This window comes from Equus quagga, chromosome 19 (genome assembly GCF_021613505.1).
Source record: "Equus quagga isolate Etosha38 chromosome 19, UCLA_HA_Equagga_1.0, whole genome shotgun sequence".
Classification (NCBI taxonomy): Eukaryota; Metazoa; Chordata; class Mammalia; order Perissodactyla; family Equidae; genus Equus; species Equus quagga.
The window spans coordinates 28,828,496-28,851,663 of record NC_060285.1 but is presented as its reverse complement, the minus strand read 5'-3'; the positions used below and the strand labels follow the sequence as shown (position 1 = coordinate 28,851,663).

Genomic DNA, 23,168 nt, shown 5'->3' with positions numbered 1-23,168 from the left:
ATCCAGAATTTTGCCTTCAGAAAATCTAGAAAGAAGTTATTTTAATTTCAGCATGGATGTATATCTTGTATCATTTAAAAAAACTAACATGTCATTTTGCGTTTCCTTCTAGGAGTCTTCATCTAGCCCTGCCGCACTGATTTCATATGTGTTTTTCTCTCTTCTTGAAATCATTCTTCCTGATCCATTTCACCGCATCTCACCTTACCCAGGCTGTTCTTCGTCCTACAATTTGCCTGGCTGGCTGTGATTCATTCACCAAGACACAGCTGCTGGCATCATACTTTCTGCCAGGAAGACTTTCCTGATATCATCCTCAGGTTAGTTGTCCTTTCTTTGTGCTCTCATATGTGCATCATGAACATGACAACTCTTATTACATATACTCACTCTATTGTAACCATTTATTTATATGCCTCTCTCTTCATTAAACATGAGCTGGTTTATTGAATAAATTAATGAATGGTTGCATGAACAACTGAGTGGGAGAATATTTATTTCGATTTTTTGCTTCAAATTCTTAAAAGGAATCATTTTTCAAATTTTTACATGTATATAATATGTACTGTTCATACAATAAAGTGCTAGCTGATGAACTAAAGAACCAAATAGAATAAATTATGTTCACCCATCTAGTAGAAGGCTATTAATTTATCTTTTTGAAAGTGTCATTGAAGAGAACAAAATTGCCAAAAGGAAGAGTGGCATTGAACAATGCTCACCACTAAGCAGCCTTTATTTAATTGGCATTTAAGGCATTTTCAAAGGATGCTTGGTCAAAGAGATATATAGTAGCCTTATGCTGAGCGCTATTTAATTATTTCAGTCCTCATCTGTCACATTAGCACTCTCCTGTCTCATTTTCAGTGCCCCCAAAGCAATGCAGTTGATAGATTATGGAAAATAAATCTAGTGTGGAAATACTGATAATTTGCTCAAGGTCAAAAAAAAAAACAGGCAAGAGTAATTTGGAACAACTAAATTGCTAGATGTAGTGCTCTGGCTTGCTGCTCTGCAAAACGTGGGAGGGGGACTTGACAAGAGTCAAGACTCTTTAGAAAAATATGCAAATCAAAAATTTACCACCTTTCTAAATCCTTTTAATCCATCAGTTAATCTCAACAATGACCTACTTTTCAGAACATTGAATATGCTTGGCTACCTAATCACATTATCTCACTTCTCTCCTGCAAACTTTGAAGTGGGAAAGATATATGTACAAATGAAAACATTGATAAAGCACAGCTGCCTGCCATATTTCCAATCTTCTCAGGAAAACAAGTGATTTATAGCATGATGAGATCAAATCTTCCTCCATAGCATGTTAATGGCTATATTTTAAAACTCAGCATAACTCATGCGATAGCCCAGGCTGATGATATTAATGCCAGATCTTTGGACAAATTTGGTTAATGTGAAAGCAGAGGAGAAAGATGATCTCATTTTGGAAACAGCAATAAAAATGATGCTGTTCACTAAGGAATTGAGACCATGAGGCTTTAGTGTGATATCTTTGTGCTTGTCTTCTATCAGCCAACTTTCCACTGTAAAATACATTAAAAATTCACTTATAGAGAATATAGCTCAGAATTGTTATGAAGGGGTGCTTTGCAGAGAAAAGTTCATCACACGGTTGGCTTGTTCTTGCCTTTACATCCAGAAGTGTTTATTGAAGGCCTACTATGTTGATAGTATTATACATGAGGCTATAAAAAGACTGAAAATAAGAAAGAACATATCTTGCCTTCAAGGATTAGTAAGTGGGAAATACAAGATCTATAAACATATTTTGTTTAACACATATATATGTGTGTGTATGTTAAATATAAACATACGCATACTGTTAAATAAATGATCTGGTGGTGATTGTCTTAGTTCAAGTTCCCTAGATGCAGAAGCTAGTATATAGATTTTTATTCAAGTAATTTGTTGGGGAGCACTTTTAGAAGAAAGGAGGTGGTCGAAGCACGGTAGAACAGGCAAAAGAAAGTCTCAGATGCAGACTAGCTTCAGTCTGACCACCTGGGCAAGGTTTGGAACAAAGATTGCACTGCAGAATTGTTCCCACTTTGAGACAACAGAGGCAAGCTTTTGTATTCCATGCCAGTCAGTCACGGGCCAAGCTCAGCCTTCAGGGATGTGGGAGTGGTCTACAGTGCCTCTTGGGCCAAGCTCCCATTTGGCTGAAGGCAAATCTCTAGCAAAGTAGTATTTGCTGGAGACTGATCGGTCAACACAACAGTAGAGAATGGGTACACTGGCTGTTAGGGGGGATCAGAGTGGGGTACCAACAGCGTCAATTATGGTTCACCACTTCTGCCACTCAGATTTACTTGCTTTGCACATTAAGTTCACTCCATCAAGGCACAGCTTCTTTGAACTATTTGTGGGTCACAATTTCTGGGAAAACTTTCACGAGGAAATTTACTTGGACGAACTACAAACTGTGCTGCTGCAATTGGTCCTTAGACCATAACTGATAGTATTCATTATGTTGCTCACCCATCACCCATTCTAGATGGCCTTTTCCCTCATCTAGAACTTCTGTTGGTCTGGCTACCTTGTCTGTTGGGTTTTCTTAGATCTTCATCCCTGAGAAACTTGAGCTCGTATTTACTGTGCCCCAAAACACCACGGGTGATGTGCTCATACACTGAGAATTATAACTGGGCCTGGGAATACCGTGAGCCCACCAATGGATCACCTAAGTGTGGTAGACATTTATCTTTGCCAGCTTTATGAACAGCACTTCCATTCCCTCATAACGATCTTGGTCAATTACCCATGCCAATATGACAACGCCTTTCTTTGCTTCCTGATGTATCGGTACAGAGAAACTCCTTTCTTTGCTTCCTGATGTAACAGCACAGAGATCCCAAAGTAATCAGATAATGGCCAAAACTTTTGATTTACTGTGATTCTTACTGCATGCCCTGGTGAAACCCTCTCATCGTTGGGAGCTAGAAATTCTAGACCCATAGAGCTTAAAATAACAGAGAGAAGAAGTGATAGTGAGTGCTGGCGCTCCTACTTCCCAGACCCACATATTCCGTCTGTTGGTGATATAGTACAATATAATAGCTGCTGGTTGAGATGTGTACTGCTCCATGAAGCAGAGAGCCCCATTTTTGCACTGCGCTATTTCCAAATTGCAGCTTCAGTTGCTTCTTCAGGAATTCATTTCATCACTCTGTCAGGCCAGCAGCTTCTGCTTCTGAATAGTGCAATATGTGGCAGGATGAATGAATTCCATGTCTGTGTGCCCCCGGCCACACTTCTTTTGCTGTATGGTGGGTGCCTTGATCTGAAATAACGTTATGCAGAATTCCATGTCGATGAATAAGCTACTCTGAGCCGTTGGATAGTGGTCCTGTTTGAAGTAGTGCAATCAAGAAAAGCAAAGCCAAATACAGACGAAGTGTCAACCTCATTGCAGAAGGCAAAATAATGACTCCCAAAGATGTCTATATCTTAATCCTCAGAACCTGTTATAATGATTAATTTTATGTGTCAGTTTGACTGGCCATGGGGTACCCAGATTAAACATTATTTCTGGGTGTGTCTGTGACAGTATTTCTGGATATGATTAGCATTTGAATGAGTGGAAGAAAGAGGAATTCTTCCCTTTTTTCCTGCCTCACTGCTTGAGTTGGGACATCTCATATCTTTTATTCTCAGCCTGAGCTTGTACCATCGGCTCTCCTAGTTCTTAGGTCTTTCTTTGGACTCAGACTGAATTACACCACTGGCTTTCCTGGGTCTCCAGCTTGCAGAAAGCCCATTGGGGACTTCTTCACCTCCACAATCATGTGAGTCAATTATTCCCAGAAAATCTCTCACTCTCTCTAGATACAGATATAGACATAGACACATCTCCTACTGGTTCTATTTCTCTGGAGAACCCTGACTAATACAGATTTTGATACCTAGGGTGATTCTAGAGGAACATAATTTTAAGGATGAGTTTTCTAAATTGGTTCTGGGTTTCTGGAATGGGCCCTCTAATGTAATTAGATTCAAAGATATCAATGACTCTATTTCCAGTAGTAAAGAGAGCACTGATAGTCCGTGGTGTGAACTGTTACAGAGAAATGCAAACTATCTGCATTGAATACCCCTAATCAACCACTTATAACAAAAGTAAGGAGGTAGATGATTCCATATATGATGCTTTCAAATATTTTTAGAAAATTAAGAAATATAATAATGTTGGTTAGTTGTTCCTAATGTCACTGAAAAAAGAGCAGATTTGTCATTGGTCTGGCTGGGAGGGCCCAGAAGACATACCTGTCACTAATACTGTTAGGAATAAATTTGTGAGGGGAGCCTCAGCATCCTTGAAAGCTCTGTGATTGTTCTTCTCTGAAGGCCAGACCTCACAGTGGGAACTGCAGTCACTGATTTCAGAAACCTAAATGCAATGTGAGCCATTGCATCCTGGGGTGGCAGGGGCTAAGTGGAGGCACTTAACCACTGAAGGCCAGGTGGGAATGGGTACCACAATGGACAGCGGTGTCAAAGCAACAATCAGACTAGTCTGACTTGTGCAGACCACTGGCATTGGCTATTGATCATGGTGTTCCTGGAAATGAAATAGATAGAAAGCCTGCTGTATTCTTACTTGAACAGTGTATGCAGAAAAGTTCTAGATCAAGTGAACAAAAGTCTAACTTGAATTATAAAACCAGAATCACAACCCCTTAATCAATTCCCAGACTTGAGCCAGTTTACAAACCCAGAACACCTGAATGTACGGATGATTGGATAACTTTGAGGAAGGGCCCTGGTGCACTACTCAAAATTTATATTGTTAATCCTTCTCCTAGTCTTCCCCAAAGGGACCGGTGGCAATTTATGAGGTAACTTTGGATTGAGGAAAAGGAAATAATCATATCTTTCAGGACTACTGGACACTGGATCTGAACTGACACTAATTCCAGAGACTCGAAACATCACTGTGGCCAAGATTAGGGGCTTATGGAGGTCAGGTGACGAACGGAGTTTCAGCTCACGTCCATCTCAGAGTGGGCCCAGTGGGTCCCCAAAACTATCCTGTGGTTATTTCTCCAGTTCCAAAATGCATAATTGGAATAGGCATACTCGGCAGCTGACAGAAGCCCCACATTGGTTCCTTGACATGTGGAGTCAGGGCTGTTATGGTAGGAAAGACCAAATGGAAGCCAGTAGAACTACCTCTACCTAGGAAAATAGTAAACAAAAAGCAGTCCTGCATTCCCGGAGGGATTGCATAGATTAGTCCCACCCTCAAGAATCTGAAAGGTGCAAGGGTTGTGATTCTCAATACATCCTCATTCAATTCCCCTATTTGACTTGTAGAAGAGAGATGGGCCTTGGAGAACTACAGTGGATTATCAAAAGCTCAGTCAGTTGGTGACTACAACTGCAGCTGCTGTACCAGCTGTGGTTTTATTGCTTGAACAAATTAACACATTCCATGGTAACTGGTATGCAGCTATTGATTTGACAAACGTCTTTTTCTTCATCCCTGTCCCTAAAGCCCACCAGAAGCAGTTTGCTTTCAGCTGGCAAGGCCAGCAATACGCATTCACTGTTCTACCTCAGGAGTATATCAACTCTCCTTCCCCATGTCATAGTTTAGTAAGCAGGAATTTTGATGACCTTTCCCCTCCACAAGACATCACACTGGTCCATCACATTGATAACATTAAGCTAATCAGACCCAGTGAGCAAGAAGTAGCAACTACCCTAGATTTATTGGTAAGATATTTGCATGTGAGAGAGGGAAAATAAATCCCGCTCAAATTCAGAAGTCTTCTACCTTAGTGAAATTTCTAGGGGCCCAGTGGTGTGGCCATGTTGAGATATCCCTTCTAAGGTGAAGGATAAGTTGTTGCATCTGGCCTCTCTTACAACCAAGAAATAAGCATAACATCTCGTAGGAATCTTTGGGATTTAGAGGCAACATATTTCTCATTTGGGTGTATTAATCTGGCCCATTTACTGAATGATACAAAAAAACTGCTAGTTTTGGGTGGGATCCAGAATAAGAGAAGATTCTACCACAAATCCATATTGCTGTGCAAGCTGCTCTGCCACTTGGCCCATGTGACCCATCACAGTGGTGCTTGAAATGTCAGTGGCAGATAAAGATGCTGTTTGGAGCCCTTGGCAGGCCCTTATAGGTAAATTGCAGTGCAGGTTTTGGGAATTTTGGAGCAAAGCCCTGCCATGATTTGCAGATAACTACTTTCCTTTCAAGAAACAGCTCTTGGCCTGCATTTGGATCTTAATAGAGATCGAATGCTTGACCATGAGGCAACAAGCTACCAGGTAATCTGGGCTACCCATCATGAACTGGGGGTTGTCTGAGCCACCAAGCCATAAGTTGGATGTGCAGAGCAACATTCCATCATCAAACAGATATACAATATACATACATATATATATATATATATGTGTGTGTGTGTGTATGTGTATGTGTGAGTGATTGCACCCAAGCAGGTCCTGAAGGCACAAGTAAGTTACGTGAAGAAGTAGTCCAAATGTCCATGGTCCCCACTCTTGCTACATTGTCTTCTCTCTCCCAGCCTGCACCTATGGCCTCACAGAAAGTTCCCTATTGTTCCCTATCACAGAAAGTTGACAGAGGAAGGGAAGACCTGGGCCTGGTGTACAAATGGTTCTGCATGATATTGAGACATCACTCGAAAGTGGACAGCTACAGCACTACAGCCCCTCTCTGGGACATTCTTGAAAGGACAGTGGTAAAAGGAAATCCTCCCAGTGGGCAGAACTTTGGGCAGTGCACTTGGTTGTTCACTTTACTTGGAAGGAGAAATGGCTAGATGTGTGATTACATAACCATTCATGGGCTATGGCCAATGGTTTGGTTGCATGGTCAGGGACTTGGAAGAGCCATGATTGGAAAATTGGTGACAAAGAAATTTGGGGAAGATGTATATGGATAGACCTCTCTGAATGGGCAAAAAATGTGAAGATATTTGTATCCCATGTGAATGTTCATCAAATGGTGACTTCAGCACAAGAGGATTTTAATAATCAAGTGGAAATAATGATCTATTCTGTAGATACCAATCTGTCTTTTTCCCCAGCCACCCCCGTCATCACCCAAGGGGCTCATAAACCAAGTGGCCATGGTGGCAGGGATGCAGGGTATGCGTGGGCTCAGCAACATGCACTTCCACTCACTGCAGCTGGTCTGGCTACTGCCACTGATCAGTGCTCAATCTGCCAGCAACAGAGACCAGCACTTAGTCCTTGATATAGCAACGTTCCCTGGTGATGAACCAGCCACTGATGGCAGGTTGATTACTTTGGATGACTTCCCTCGTGGAAGGGGCAGAATTTTGTTCTTACTGGAATAGACACTCTTGGATATGGATTTGCCTTCCCTGCAGGTAATGCTTCAGCTAAAATTACCATCCATGGACTTACAGAATGCCTTATCCACCATCATGGTGTTCCATACAGCACTGTTTCTGATCAAAGAACTCACTTTACAGCAGAAGAAGTGCAGCAGTGGGCTCATGCTCGTGGAATTCACTGGTGTTCCACGTTCCCCACGGTCCTGAAGCAGCTGGCTTGATAGAATGGTGAAACAACCTTTTGAAGACTCGGTTATGGAGCTAGCTAGGTGACAGTACCTTGCAGGGCTGGGAGAAGCTTCTCCAGAATGCTGTATATGCTCTCAATCAGCGTCTAATATAGGATGTTATTTCTCCGATAGCCAGGAATCACAGGTCCAGGAACCAAGGGGTGAATTTGAGAGTGTCACCACTTATTATTCCCTCTAGTGATCCACTAACAAAATTTTTACTTTCTGTTCCCAGGACTTTATGGTGTGCTGATCAAGACGTTTTGGCTCCAGAGGGAGGAATGCTTCCACCAGGAAATACAATAATGACTGCACCAAACTGGAAGTTAAGACTGCCACCCAATCACTTTGGGCTCCTCATGCCTCTGACTCAACAGGCAAAAAACAGAGTTGCTGTCCTGGTGGAGATGGCTGATCCTGACTACTAAGGGGAAATTAGGCTACTACTCCACAGTGGAGGTAAGAAAGAACATGTCTGGAATACAGACCCTTAGGGAATCTCTTCATATTACTATGCCCTATGATTAAGGTTAATGGAGAACTACAACTCAATCCAAGCAGAAATACTAATGTCCTACACCCTTCAGGAATGAAGTTTAGGGCCACCCCACCAGTAAGAACCATGATCAGCTAAGGTACTTGTTGAAGGCAAAGGGAATACGAAATAGGTAGTAGAAGAAGGTAATTAATAAATATGACCATGTGATCAATTACAGAAAGGACTCTAATTGTTATGAATATTTCTTGCTTATTTTCTTACGAATACAGCTGTGAGTGAACTCTTTTTTTTTCCTTACTCCCTTATCATGTAACATGAGACGTATGTATTGCTTTTATGTCATACTATTTAAATATTGTTAATTTTGCATCATGGAATCATAGTTTTTAAGTTATGGGATATCAAGGAGAAGAGTAAACATCACTCAAGGGTTTTATCTCCTCTTCTGGGGAAGAGATTACTGTGATTTCAGTGTTACACAGGATAGTTGTATCATGTTAGGTGGAATTAGGACTTTATTACTGTCTTTTCTTGGAGATTGTTTGGTTTAGGTAGATGTATGTGGGTGCCATATTGACAAAGGATGGACTTGTAATGGTTAATTTTATGTGTCACTTTGACTGGCCATGGGGTACCCAGATTAAACATTGTTTTTGGACGTGTCCATGACGGTGTTTCTAGATGAGATTAGCATTTGAATTGGTCGACTAGGTAAAATAGATTGCCCTCTCCAATGTTGGTGGGCATCATCCAACCCATCAAAGGCCTGAATAGAACAAAAAGCAGAGAAAAGAGGAGTTCACCCTTTTTTTTTCCTGCCTCACTGTTGAGCTGGGCCATCTCATGTCATCTTCTCCTTTCAAACTGAGATTAGACCATTGGCTCCCCTGGGTCTTAGGCCTTTGTTCTCAGACTGAATTGCATCACTGGCTTTCCTGGGTCTCCAGCTTACAGATGGCAGATCATAGGACTTCTCAGTCTCCAAGATCCTGTGAGTTAATTTCTCATATATGTATATATATATGTAAATTTTTATATATTCTACTGGTTTCGTTTCTCTGGAAAACTCTGACTAATACAACTATGAATATATTACTTTACATAGCAAAAGAGAATTTGCAGGTAAAATTAAATCAATGATCTTAAAATAGGGAGATTAACCAGATAGGCACAATGCAATGCAAGGATTCTTAGAAGATGAAAGAAGAAAGCAGCAAAGTAAGAGTCAGAGAAAGAGATGTGATGTTGCAAACAGATGTCAGAGTGATTGCTCACTTTAAAGATGAAGAGACCATGAGACAAGGAATGTAGGTAGTCTCTAGAAGTGAAAAAAGATAAGAAAATTGGTTTTCCCTTAAAGCCTCGGGAAGGAACACAGCCGTAAATCATCATGCATGATTTTTAGCCTAAGGAGATCCATTTGCGCTTCTGACCTCTAGACTGTAAGAAAATAAATGTGTGCTGTGTTAAGGCCCTAGAATTTTGGTAATTTGGTACAGAAAGAGGAATACTGTGATTTCTAAGATAGAAGGGGTCTGGTGTAATTCACTTGCCAACATGTAGCTGGCTGATTTCCTTAAATGTGTTACCCTAGTTGAGACCCTGCTCTGGTCTCTGTTCTCATCAGAACAGACATTCATCAGCAACAATAGTTAGAACAGTCTTGATGAGACGGAGCCGAGGTTGTTGAGTCAATGCGTAGCTTCTGTCTCTCCCACCATGGTTCTAACATTCATGAACCCGTTTTGCTAGCAATGAGATGTCTGAGGACAGAAGCTGGCTGACATAAACTGGTGGAGTCATCCTCTCCACTTGGTTGTTTAGTGCCTCTTCTACAATGATAATAACAGGTAATATAATGATGTTCACACTTTGTGTCCATTCCCATAAATCCATGCACATGTCTCGTCCCCAAACCTCCTTCTCCCTGAACTTCTAATCTCACTCATTATAGATCCTTGATCAACCAGCTAAGCCATTCATTACTGCCTATGAGTCTATGAATACTTTTACATAGAGCCACTTCTCCTCCACATAAAATGGATGGCCAGAGGGCACTTCACAACACTCTACCAATTGGTAGGATTTCCCTTTACCACTCTTTTCCAGGACCATCCCTGACTGGAACTTTATTGCAAGAACAGCTAATTTCCATCTTGCCCTCATTTTCAAGGTGGCCCATTTACAAACTCAATCTGGGTTTTTTTCCTCCTTTATAAGCTGATCATAGTTCATGAAGCCATAGATGTGAGCTGAGGGAGTGGTGTCATGCAACAACTGGTGACATAAATTAAATATCTGGGCAACCTTTTCGTGTAGATTACTGCAATTTCTGGCCTGCTCAATTCCAATCCGAGATATACCATATCCATCTTATGATAAATTGCTGATCAGCCTGCCTTACCTGACAATTTGGTGGGTCTCAAAGTAACCAGCACATGAAAGTTACTTGATTTTTCCATAGTCAAGCACTCAGCTTCTACCATGGCCCTGTAGCATGTCATGAGCTGTTTTTCAAATGATATGCAAGTTCTCTGCTGCAGATGGCACGGCCTGGTTCTATAACTGTAGAGTTCTGAGCAGTGATTCCCCCATTGGTCCTCCGGGGGCTCCATTTGGTATCTTTCTCTGCCATAGATACCTCTTTTACCCTGTTACTGCCAGGTCATCTACCTCAAGCGGCATGGCTGCTTATACCTGTCACAGTGGCCTTTCTTGTTCTGACCTCCCTTGAAATTAGCATAATTACATATTACCCAATAATGTGTCAGAGCAGTATTTACAAGTTTGAAATATGCTATCTACCAATGGATGTCTATATTAATGGGCAAAAGTTTGAGGAGAAACAGGACATTAGCATAACTTCAAAGTATCTCCCCCAGGATATTTATCGATTACAAAGAGAAATATAACAGCCTTATAGTGCAGAAACTCAGCAGACACCCCTTTTACCAAGTGATCAAGATTAATACACCTGCAATAAGACATATCAAAGTCTTGTATCCCCTGACATCATGCACTCAGAAGGACACATCACTTCTGTGGTATTCTTGCCCCAAAAATGCATAATCTCAATCTGATCATGAGAAAACATCAGACAAATCCAAATATTTTGCAAAGTGACTAGTGCTCATCAAAAGTGTCAAGGTCATGAAAGATAAGGAAAGATTTAGGAACGATCACAGATTGGAAGAGACAAAGAGATGTGATAATTAAATGCAGTATGAGATCTTGAGTTAGCTTCTGGAAGAGGAGAGGAAACATCATGGGAAAAACTGGTGAAATTCAAGTAAAGTTTATAGTTGAATAGATAATATGCTACTGATTTTGATTTTCTGGTTTTGATAATTGTACTGCATTTATGTAAGTTAACAGAGGAATAAGACTAAAGGGTATATGTGAACCCTCTGTAGCATTGTAACTTTTATATATATCCAAAAGTATTTTAAAATAAAAAGTAAAAATAAATTAAACATAAAAATTTTAACTGGATTAAATGCTTCATTTTTTATCCACATTGGATAAAAGAACTAAACTCAACTATATACTGCTTACCAGAAACATATTTCAAACATAACATACAGATAGGTTGAAATTAAAATAATGCAACAATAAGTGCAAGAAAGCTGGTGTATCTAAATTAATATCAGACAAAAAAAATAGACTTCATGACAAGAAATATTACCTGAGATAAAAAACGATATTTCATAGTGATAGAAGGGTAAAATTAGTCAAGAAATCACAAAAACTCTAAATGTGTGTGCACCTAATCAAAGAGCTTCAAAATATATGGAACAAAAATTGACAGAAGTAATAGGAGAATAGAAAAATCCACAGTCATAGTTGGAGATTTTAATAATCCTTTATAAGAAACTTTTAGAAAAAGTAGACCAAAATATCAGTAAGAGTATAAGTCTATTAAACAATTGACCTAATTGATATTTTTAGAATACAACACTCAACAACTGAAGAATAATTACTCACAGGTAGTGAATTAGGAAGAGAATCCTAAAATGGGGAATGCCTTAAGAGAGTGACCATGTAGATCTTTTACATCAGATAAACAGTTTGTATTTAATCCACAGGGCAATGAGAAGATATTGAAGAATTTTAGCAGGGATGTGAGTAATATACAGCTGACAATGAATTTTACATTGTCTATTTCCTAACATCCACCCCAAATATCATCAGGAATGCTAAGCAAAACATTGAAATGGGTTTGGTCCATGAATAAGAAGGTTCTAAAAACAAAACAAAAAATAAACACCAAATCAAACATGTAAAAATGAAATTTACAGAATGAAGGAAGGAGATTTTTGATAAAGCTTAGGTAGGTGTTAGGCCCAACGATGAATGAGCAATAAGGGAGTGACGTCAGCACCATGGCAGAGTGAGGTCCCTCAGAAAACGTTCCCCTCCAATATACAATATAAAAAACATCCATAATCCAACAGAGGGCATCCAAACACAACACAAAAATGTTGGAGAGTCTCACACAGCCATACAACAGAGGGCAGAGAGCCTGGAGCACCCCTCAGAGGAGGTGGAAGGGGGTAAGAGAAATCTTCACTCCCTGTCCTTAAAGACTGCAATCTGGGACCGCGGGAAGCCTCTGAGGGGAAGGGACGTTTGTTTGGAGGAACATCAAGGACTCCCAAGGGCCCTTGCAGACTAGAGGGAAGCCATCTACTGGGGTGAATGCTTCCGTGGGGGAGGTGATCTTATCAAGCCAACACCCCAGGAGAGTGGATAGTGAGGGAAGAGGGAGAAAACCCCAAGCGCATGCAGGAGAAAGCACCCCTCTCCCCACCCCCACCACAGTGGCTCCAGCCCCTGGGATTTTGGTTAAAGGCTGAGTGCTCAGAATATGTGGCTCTTGACCCCCACCCAGTGGCACTAGGTGGTAACTGCAACAAAATAACACCAGGATGCTAAAGAACAGAGCCACTACCACTAGCAATATCAAACATTATATTAGATTTCTAGACCAGAGACAAAATGACAAATACCCAGAAATCAGTCCTGAGGACACAGAAATATGTAATCTAAATGACAAAGAATTCAAAACAGCTATCATCAAAAAACTCAACAAGGTAGAAGAGAATGTAGAGAAATAAGCCAATGAGTTCAGGAGCTACTTCACAAAAGAGATTGAAACTGTAAAGAAGAATCAATCAGAAATATTAGAGATGAAAGACACAACGGAAGAAATAAAACAAAATATGGATTCCCTGAATGCTTGAGCAGACATCATAGAGGAGGGTATGAGCATAATGGAAGATAGACATGGTGAAATGCTCCAGATAGAGGAGGAGAGAGAACTAAGACTAAAAAGAAATGAAGAAAGTCTCTGTGAAATATCCGACTCAATGAGAAAATGCACATAAGAATTAGAGGTATTCCAGTAGGAAAGGAGAATGAAGTAGAAAGCTTGTTCAAAGAAATAATAGCTGAGAACTTCCCAAACCTAGGGAACGATATCCATGTGGAAGAGGCTGTAAGATTTCCCAAATATGTCAATGTAAAAAGACCTACTGCAAGGTATAGAGTAGTGAAACTGGAAAAATTGAATGACAAAGAAAGAATACTACAAGCAGCAAGCCAGAAGATGATAACCTACAAAGGAACCCCCATCAGGGTTTCAACAGATTTCTCTGCAGAAACCTCACAGGCTAAGAGAGACTGGAATGACACATTCAAATCATTGAAGGACAAAAACTTTCAGCCGAGAATACTCTATCCAGCAAAAATATCCTTCAGATAGCATGAGAAATAAAAACTTTCCCAGACAACATAAGCTAAGGGACTTCATAGCCACGAGACCCCCCCCCCCAATAAAAAAATCCTCAAGAAGGCCATCATACTGGAAAAAAAAACAAAGAGAGAAAGGGATTACAAAGCATGGAGTAAAGAGATAAATAGGCAGACAGAATCAGAGCAGGATATCAAATACTCAAGTATAGCATTAAAGACAAAGGGAAGGAAAACACCAAAAACAAGGATAATCTCATCATTTTAACCACAAACTCATAAGACAAGATGGGATAAGATGTGAGAAAAACAACTTAGGAGGGGAAGAGGAAAGGGATTGAATTGGTTTAGTCTAAGGAAATTAGAAGCAATCAGAAAGGGGACTATCTTATACACGAGATCTTGAATGCAAACCTCAGGGTAACCACTAAACAAAACAGCAGAACAAAGACACAAATAATAAATAAGGAGAAAACGAAGAAACACAGTATAAAAAACTACATAACTCTATTCGTAGACTAAAATACGCAAGACCAGAAACAAAGGAAATGCAGGGGAACTGGAAAGCGAGTGCTAAAATGGCAACATTAAGCCCTCATATATCGATAATCACCCTAAACATAAATGGATTGACTTTTCCAATAAAAAGACACAGAGTGGTGAGATGGATTAAAGAACAGGACCAAACAATATGCTGTCTCCAGGAAATATATCTCAGCTCTAATGACAAACACAGGCTCAGAGTGAAGGGATGGAATATGATACTCCAAGCTAATGGCAAACAAAAGCAAGCTGGTGTTGCAATACTTATATTAGACAAAGTAGACTTCAAGATAAGACAGGTAAAGAGAGACAAAGAGGGGCAGTATATAATAATCAAAGGGACATTCCATCAAGAATAAATAATACTTATAAATATATATGCACCCAACACAGGAGCACCAAAGTACATAAAGTGACTATTAACAAATCTAAAAGAAGACATTAATAATAACACAATAATAGTAAAAGACCTCAACACTCCACTCACATCAAAGGATAGATCATCCAGACAGAAAATCAATGAGGAAACAGTGGAAGTAAATGAAAAGCTAGACCAGATGGGCTTAATAGACATATATAGAACACTCCATCTAGAAACAGCAGAATACACATTCTTCTTAAGTGTGCACAAATCATTCTTAAGAATAGACCATATGTTAGAAGACAAGGCAAGCCTCAATAGATTTAAGAAGATTGAAATTATAACAAGCATTTTTTCCAATCGCATACCAACTCATATGGGGTGCAGCAAAAGCCGTGTTAAGAGGGAAATTCATTGCAATACAGGCTCTCGTCAACAAACAAGAAAACCAAATAAGCAATCTAAAAACTGCACCTAATTAAATTAGAAAAATAAAAAATAAAACCCAAGGTCAGCAGGAGAGAAATAATAAAAATCAGAGCAGAAATAAATGCTATTGAAACAAAAAAGTCAGGAGAAAGGATCAATGAAACAAAGAGCTGGTTCTTTGAGAAGATAAATAAAATCGACAAACCTCTAGCCAGACTTACAAAGAAAAAAAGAGAGAAAGCTAGATAAATAAAATTAGAAATGAAAGAGGAGAAATAACAACAGATACCACAGAAATACAACGGATTATGAATGAACAATAAGGAAAAAGTTTCTATCTTAGTGCCACCCCCAAAACACACACACACACAGAGCTGAGTTAGCATGAAGAACTCGTCCTGGCACAGAATCTTCCAAGATATTCTTGTCGGATGAAGGAAGTTTCCTAATTCTATTGTTCTTCCTTTACCACAAACTCCACAATTCAGTCTTCTGATTTTGCAAAATTTTAGCCTTGCTGTGGAAAGAAATGTAGAGAGAGAATATTTTAGGCATTACATGTGCTTTGGGATTTATCTTTTTAAGTACGAAATATTTCTAGGCCACCAGTCAGATGGATAACCTTGCAGGCTACTATGTAACCTAGAGGCATGCATTTTGACCAAGTACACTTAGAAAATAAGGGCTGAACACAGAGATTCAACAATAAGTTAAAGTGAGTTTTCTATTCCTTTTGGTCTCATAAATTTAAGGGCACATTTAGATCACACAAAACATTACTTCTTTGCTGTAATTTTTCTTGCCTCTATTTGAGTCTCACAGTTTCATGGGGCTACCCAGAAGGATCCATTTCCTGGTTTACTTACCCCAAGTCTGAAATAATCTTTTAACCTCTAGATTCCCAGTCCAAAGAAACTGACAAAGCAAAATCTAACCTTACTTGAAATGTAAATGTTGACCTAGTTTTCTCTTTCATGTTGCTCCCTTAGTGCTGATTTGTGTGAAATAGGAACAGATGGCAATGTGTCACTTGTGGGGGAAAAAAATCTTTACTTCTAAAATGCTTGCCTTCACTCAATAACATATTGCCGTCAATAAATGTTTCGTTTGCTTCATTTAATTACTCTGGCCCAGAATCCTTTGGCCAAGCAAGTCTAATAAAAACTCAGATAGATGATATTGTTATGGATGGCAAGTGGAAAAATAATGATAATATAAACCATTTTGATAAAGAAATATTTGAGACGAAAAGCTTTGCGTCTCAGACTGAAGGGCCATGGAAGAGATGGTCCCAGGGGCAAGTTTCAAAATAAGCTGTGGAATTAATAACATACAATTCTGTATGTTCAGCAGCCAACACAAAGCAGGCTGGAAGCCAACTGAGGAAAGAAATACACAAGAGAGCTTCTGTAGGCCGAAGGTGTGCCAGTGTAACTCCCCAACACAGACCCCACAGTGGGTTATTATGCGTATAAGAGAGTTTACTGAAAAACAATCTTAACATTTCAAATTATCAAATAGAAGTGAAAAAATTATGTTGAACTGAAAAGTAAAGAATGCTTTTGGAATAAGAAAGAAGTTCCCATAGGGACAGAATAAAGGGGATAGTCAGCTGCTTCTATTAAAAATCTGCCTTGTGTGTATACTTTCTCATCCAGAGTAAGGGCATGGAGAAATGGCTTATAACCTCCAGTTCACCAGTGGTCCCACCAGGGTAGGAAATTGATTCTCTTCCTTTTATCTTTTCTTCCTTCCTTCCTCCCTCCCTATCTCCCTTCCCGCCTCCTTCCCTCTTTCCCACCTTCCTTCCTCTGCACTTTTGAGGCTTATACAAAGCTCCCTTGGCTAGAAGTATTGCGCTAAAAAGTAGTGTCTCTGTACCATCGGACGTAATGGGCATACGCTGTAGGTGACTGATACATTGGTGTCCGTTTGAATCATGTGGAAACTGAATTCTCCCCAGATGGTTCAAATGAAAGGAGTTTACAGAAAGGACTACTCTTAGAGTTTCCAAAGATGAATTTCTTAATCACGATCCCAAGACTGAATTTCTGAAACTGTTTTGTGGTTTTATAATGAGCTGAAATTGTGGCAGGGCAATTGTACCAATCAGATCATTGCCAACTCTCCTGGCATCAATTCAAATACTCTTTCTAACATAGTCTGCTGATCTTACTTAGGCTGCCTAGGGAAGCTCCTGGTGAATTATGACAAAAGACATTGGGGGCATAAAGGATGGGGTGATATTTGAGATATCAGAAGATGTAGGCTTGATTTGTCTACCCTCACTAGATGCTGAACCTTAGGAAAGTCATTTAAACTTGTCTGGGTTTCAATTTCCTTATTCATAAAATAGTGACAGCAATAGTTCCTCCAAAAAAAAAAAATGGTCTAAGTATTAAATGAGGTGAAATATGTGGAAGTGCTATGAAAGCCACAAGATCCTGTCTATGTTGAGTATTGTTACTATTTGTCAAATAGAGCTGGAACAAAGGTCCTGATCTTAATCTGGTGTTCAGAAGGCAGACTTAGAGTCTCACTATGTGGTCTCTTTGAAATCCTCACTCTACCACTTTAACTATCATTCTTGACACATTATTTAACCTTCCTACTCTCAGCTTCCTCATCCATAAACGGATGGTTTTGTGAGAATTTAATGAGATAGTACATTAAAAGCTTTTAGAACAGTCACTGGAACATATTTCATCCATAGAAATTTTATATACGGAAATCTACATAAAAATGATTCCTGCAAATACACAGACCTGAACTATAGGCATGTTTAGAGTCCCATTTTAAACTCTGTCCATAACTTTGAATTCCTTTGCTGCAAAATAGATATTTACTAAGAAATGTTTTTGCAAAGTGCTCAAAGGATCTCAAAAATTTTATACTCGAAAATTGAAATTACACTGGGTTGTATACATCCTGTTCAGTTTGTCTGGAGGAAAAGGTCACGTATTTCTGTGTTCCGTCTGCATTCTCCATTCTCCAGCTTTTACAGGTAACAAATTCTCTCTTACGGTTTTCATCTTTTCTTTTATTTGCATACTCAGAGAGAAATTTTTTCCTTTTAAGTTTTGTTTTTCCTGTCTACCACTGATTTGATATTTCTGAGAATTCCCCTCTATTGTTTATTGGTTCTGAGGCTGATTTTAATTCTGCTGCTTTAAAATGCCCTTATAACATTTTGTAACCACATAAAACGTCAAGTTCTTTGTTAGAGCCTGCCCATTTTTCAACTAACTCTTTTTCCAGGTAGTTCCTTTTATATTATCTCATTTTAACTCTTTTATTATAATCCATCATCTTAGAGTTTTATTGAGAGCATTTGGCATATTTTTTCTACTCTCTAAGGGCTCAGACTCTGGAGTCAGACTACCTGAGTTTGAAGCCTGGCTTTGCCATTTGCAAAGCCATATGGCTGTGAGCATGTTACCACGTCTTGTCTCGGTCTCCTCATCTGTAAGATGGGAATAATCTCATCCTTTTTCATGTGTGTTATAAAAGGTAATGTACATTAAATATTTAGAACTCTATTGAACAATATCTCTCAATAAGTAACTACCATTTTTTAAACTTATTCTTTTCCCCTTAGTGAATATCTATATCCATATAGACACACATATACACGTATTTATGTATCTATGTAAATATGTGCATACACATCTATAGTTTCTCTTCTGCATTATTCAGTCTTATGTTTTTAGTCTTCTTTATGTTGCAGAGTTTTTCATTTTTTCTGCGTACTCCTCCCAAAATAAGTTTATCCAGTTCTGATGTTTGCGCCCAAACACGGCGGGTGGATTCTCCTAGGTTGCCCTCATGAGCCACCTGTCACTGTGGGAATGCGCCTCCTTATCGCAACTTGGAGCTGTTTGATGTCTCCAGGCACCAGACACTTTCTGGTATTTCAGTTTTTGATGTGGGGTAGATTTGTTGGCCTGAAAAGAGTTCTTCTGGTCTCACTGTTTGATTGTCTTACTGGGAAGAAAAGTATTTATCCCTGGTTAATATATACGATCTCCCACCCCAAAAGGAATAAGTTAAAAGTTTAAACCTGTCCCCTGGAAGAGTGATGGCCCTCATTGCCATGAGCATCTCCATTTAGCTCTTTTCCACTGCTGCCTCCCCACCACCACCTTTTCTGATTTAGGCTTTAATTTGGCTTTTGATAGAGAAGATGTCTATTGGTGTCTTGAAGATTGTTGACTACTGATTTCTAGTGATGCTTCTCAAGATACTACATGGTTTTAGACATTTTTCTAGGTCTATGGATACAAAGCTTAAAAAGAAAGACAGTTCCTGGCTCCCAGGTGTTGACAATCAAATTAAAATTTTTTATGCTGGTAAAATACAAATAAAATAAAATTCACCATTTTAACCATTTTTAAGTGTATAGTTCAGTGGTATTAAATACATTCACATTGTTGTGCAACCATCACCACCATCCATCCCAAGAACTCTTTTCATTTTGTAAAACTAACATTCCATGCCCATTAAACAATGACTTCCCATTCTCCCCTCTCCTTGGCCCCAGGTCATTACACTTTTGACTACTCTAAGGACCTCATATAAGTGGAATCATACTGTATTTGTCTTTTTTTGTGACTGGCTCATTTTACTCAGCGTAATGTCCTCAAGGTTCATCCATGTTGTAGCGTATGTCAGGATTTCCTTTCTTTTTAAGGCTGACTATATTCTGTTGTATGTATACACCATACTTTGCTTATTCATGTGTTTGTCAATAGACACATAGGTTGCCTCCATGATTCAGCTGTTATGAATAATGCTGCTATGAATATGGATATACAAAAATCTCTTCAAGACCCTACTTTCAGTTCTTTTGGGTATATTCTCAGAAATGGAATTGCTGGATTATATGATAATTCTACTGTTAACTTTTTGAGGACCACAATCAAATTTTACATGGGATATTGGGCTATCCAAAAATATAAAGAACAATTTTATGCTAACACATTCAACACCTAAGAAATGTGGCCAAAGCTTTTAAAACAAACAAGCTACCAAAACTCATTCAAGAAAAAATAGATAACCTGATTAGCCCTATATTTATTAAAGAAGTTGAATTTGTAGTTAAAAACTTTCCTGAAGACATCACAAAAAAACTACAGATAGATATTCCTTATGAATATATATGTTGCATTTTTGTAAAATGTGCAAATAAAATTCTTATATATGTTTGTATAGCTTCGTATGAGGGATAGAGAAAAGAGTAGGACCATATTACTAACTTGGTTAATGTGGAGAAATTAAGGGTGATGTGGAAATCATTGAGCTTTTCATCTCTGTATTGCTTAAATTTTACAAGTATACATCAGTTTTTTAAATTAAAAAATGTAACTTTTAAAAAAGAAATCCTCAAGGGACTCCACTTTATCATTGATAGCAAGAGGAAAATTTGATATCAGCACATCTGTTTAATGCCTACTAGGTTCCTGGCCCCATGTGTGGTTCTGGAGACGCAACAATGAGTAAATAAGACATAGCATCAGGGTCAATGATCCTTAATATAATGGAGTGAGAAAGGCAGGAAGGAATTAAGTTCACATCTAAACTGCAGGTATCATTAGTGCTCATGGTCACTCAGAACATGAATCTCCTCCCCTAGAATGACAGCACATAGCACAGTGCCTGGCATGTAGCAGATATCATTTAATAAGTGTTTGATAAATGAATAAATGAATGATGCATGTGCTACAGTAGGGCACACAGAGAAAGTGGACAGTTCTACCTGCAGAGTGAGAGAGGGGAGAGTAAGGGATGCCTTTCTGAGTTGTAGGTGTTCCTCATGACTGCCAAGGAATACATGGAGGGAGCTTCACAAGTGTGAATCTCAGTCCATAAGTATAATTGTCTAAATAACAAACTAGCTTATTATTATTTTTGTTTTGGTGAGGAAGATTGGCCCTGAGCTAACATCTGTTGCCAATCTTCCTTTTTTTTGCTCCCCAAAGCACTATTAATAATCATATATCATATATCCTAGTTGGAGGTCTTTCTAGTACTTCTATGTGGGATGCTGCCACAGTATGGCTTAACGAGCAGTGTGTAGGTTCATGCCCATCTGAACCAGTGAACCCCGGGCTGTCAAAGCAGAGCACACAAACTTAGCCACTCGGCCACAGGACCAGGCCTGGCTTATTTTTTTACAATTCAATTTAATTTCTTACACAGAACCCCCATTACACCACTGGTGGGAAGCTTAATCTCCTAAACTTTTAGGATTTCTTCCCTGTGGTCAGACTACAGTTTGAGTGCCAGGACATTACAGGAAGTGTAGTTGGAAGGGTGGAGAATGCAGGTGGGGGAGGGGAAATCAATCTGCTTTTCAGTCGTTTGTCCACATTGATTTTCTCTGGAACATTCATTATCCCATCTGCCTGGTTCCCTTCAGATCCAGGGATTCTCTGCGGTTCTGAGCCATGATGCCAGCGTGGAATTTTTTTACCAGACTGCATATGGGACCATCTGCCTTATGCGCCTCACAGCTATTTCTTTCTTGAGTCTTGTGGCTTTCCCAGCAGCTCTCTACTGTAGTTTTCCTCTGCTTCTGGGACACATAGACCTCTCTCTTTAGCTTGCTATTTCTCCCCCACCCCAACTCAGAGATCTCTTTATAAGGATATTCGGTGGGAGGTTATTTTTTGTGTGCTAGTTTATTTCAAGATAATCTGTCTATCCCTTCAAATTCCTTCTTCCAAGTGTTTAGACATTTTGTAAACCAAAACCCAAAAAGACTTGGGAGGAGTTACAGGAAGAGAAAAAGATAATATGTCAAAATGTTCACCCACAATTTTTTTATATATCATAGCCATGTTTCTGTTAGACAATAGGAAAACTGGCAAAGTCGAACTTTGTCATCCATAAACATCCTCTTGTTAGGGAAAGACGAAAAATCATGTCACACATTTAGAGACTCCAACTCAGTTTTATTTAACCAATGTTTACTGAACCTTTACCATCTGTAAGGCACTTTGGATAACACAAAGTTGAAGAAAAACAAGATTCCTGTCCTAGAGGAATTTGCAGTCTAGTGAAGAAGGAAGACATAAAATAATAATATAAATAATAGTGATGCAAAACCTAAATGATTAATCTGCCCTCATGAGTCATAAACAAAGAGGTTTGGGAGCATGGAGAAGGCAATTAATTTTAATCAGGGATTGGAGAAAACTTCACACCTAGTACTGAGTCATAGCCTACCAGTAAACAGAATGTTAACAGCTCACTGGACATTTCCTGGGCTCTCTGGGTAATTTGGGGTGGGGGAGCAGATATCACTCACCACTTCTCAACCCTTGTACAGGAGCACCAGCGTGCCTTGGTGGGTCCAGAACTTAAAGGTAGTGTTTTGCTAATCGACTCTTCACGCACGTCCTCACTCACTGTTACAGACCCCTTCTCCCCTACTTTCTTAAGGCTCATGCATTCCAGGTCAGTCATTCTCCGCCTCCTTGTCTTCTGTTGGTGTTAGTGTTGGTAGTGTTGTTTGGTTGTTCGTCTCTGTGATTTTTGTGTATTTCCTCTAGTTATCTTTTTTCCCCCTAAGAGTCTGATTTCAAATTCTGAACCACTGGGTGCTTGGCATTTTTTGACTAGTTTTTTTTTGCTCATAAGCCTCAAAGAATCAGAAGCTTTAGGAAAATGAAATGGTCAATATGGCAGAAGAAGAAAATGGAATTTCTATTTAAAAAAAAAATGCTAAAACCTTAAAAAGTGTGTTACTAAGTGAAAGAAGCCAATCTGGGAAGGCTACATACTTGTGATTCCAACAAGAGGACATTCTGGAAAAGGCAAAACTATGGGGACTGTAGAAAGATTAGTGGTGGTTGTTCGTTGGGGGTGTGAGCACAAAGGGTGAACAGGCAAAGCACAGAGGATTTTTCAGGCAGTGAAAATACTCTGTAGGATACCATAATGGTGGATATATGTCATCATACATCTGTCCGAACCCATTGAATGTA

General features: G+C 39.3%; 1 pseudogene; it reads left to right on the top strand.

The window, feature by feature from the left end:
• Positions 1-4,897: 4,897 nt before the first annotated feature.
• Positions 4,898-8,025, top strand: LOC124230565 (uncharacterized; annotated as a pseudogene).
• The last annotated feature ends 15,143 nt before the right edge of the window (positions 8,026-23,168 follow it).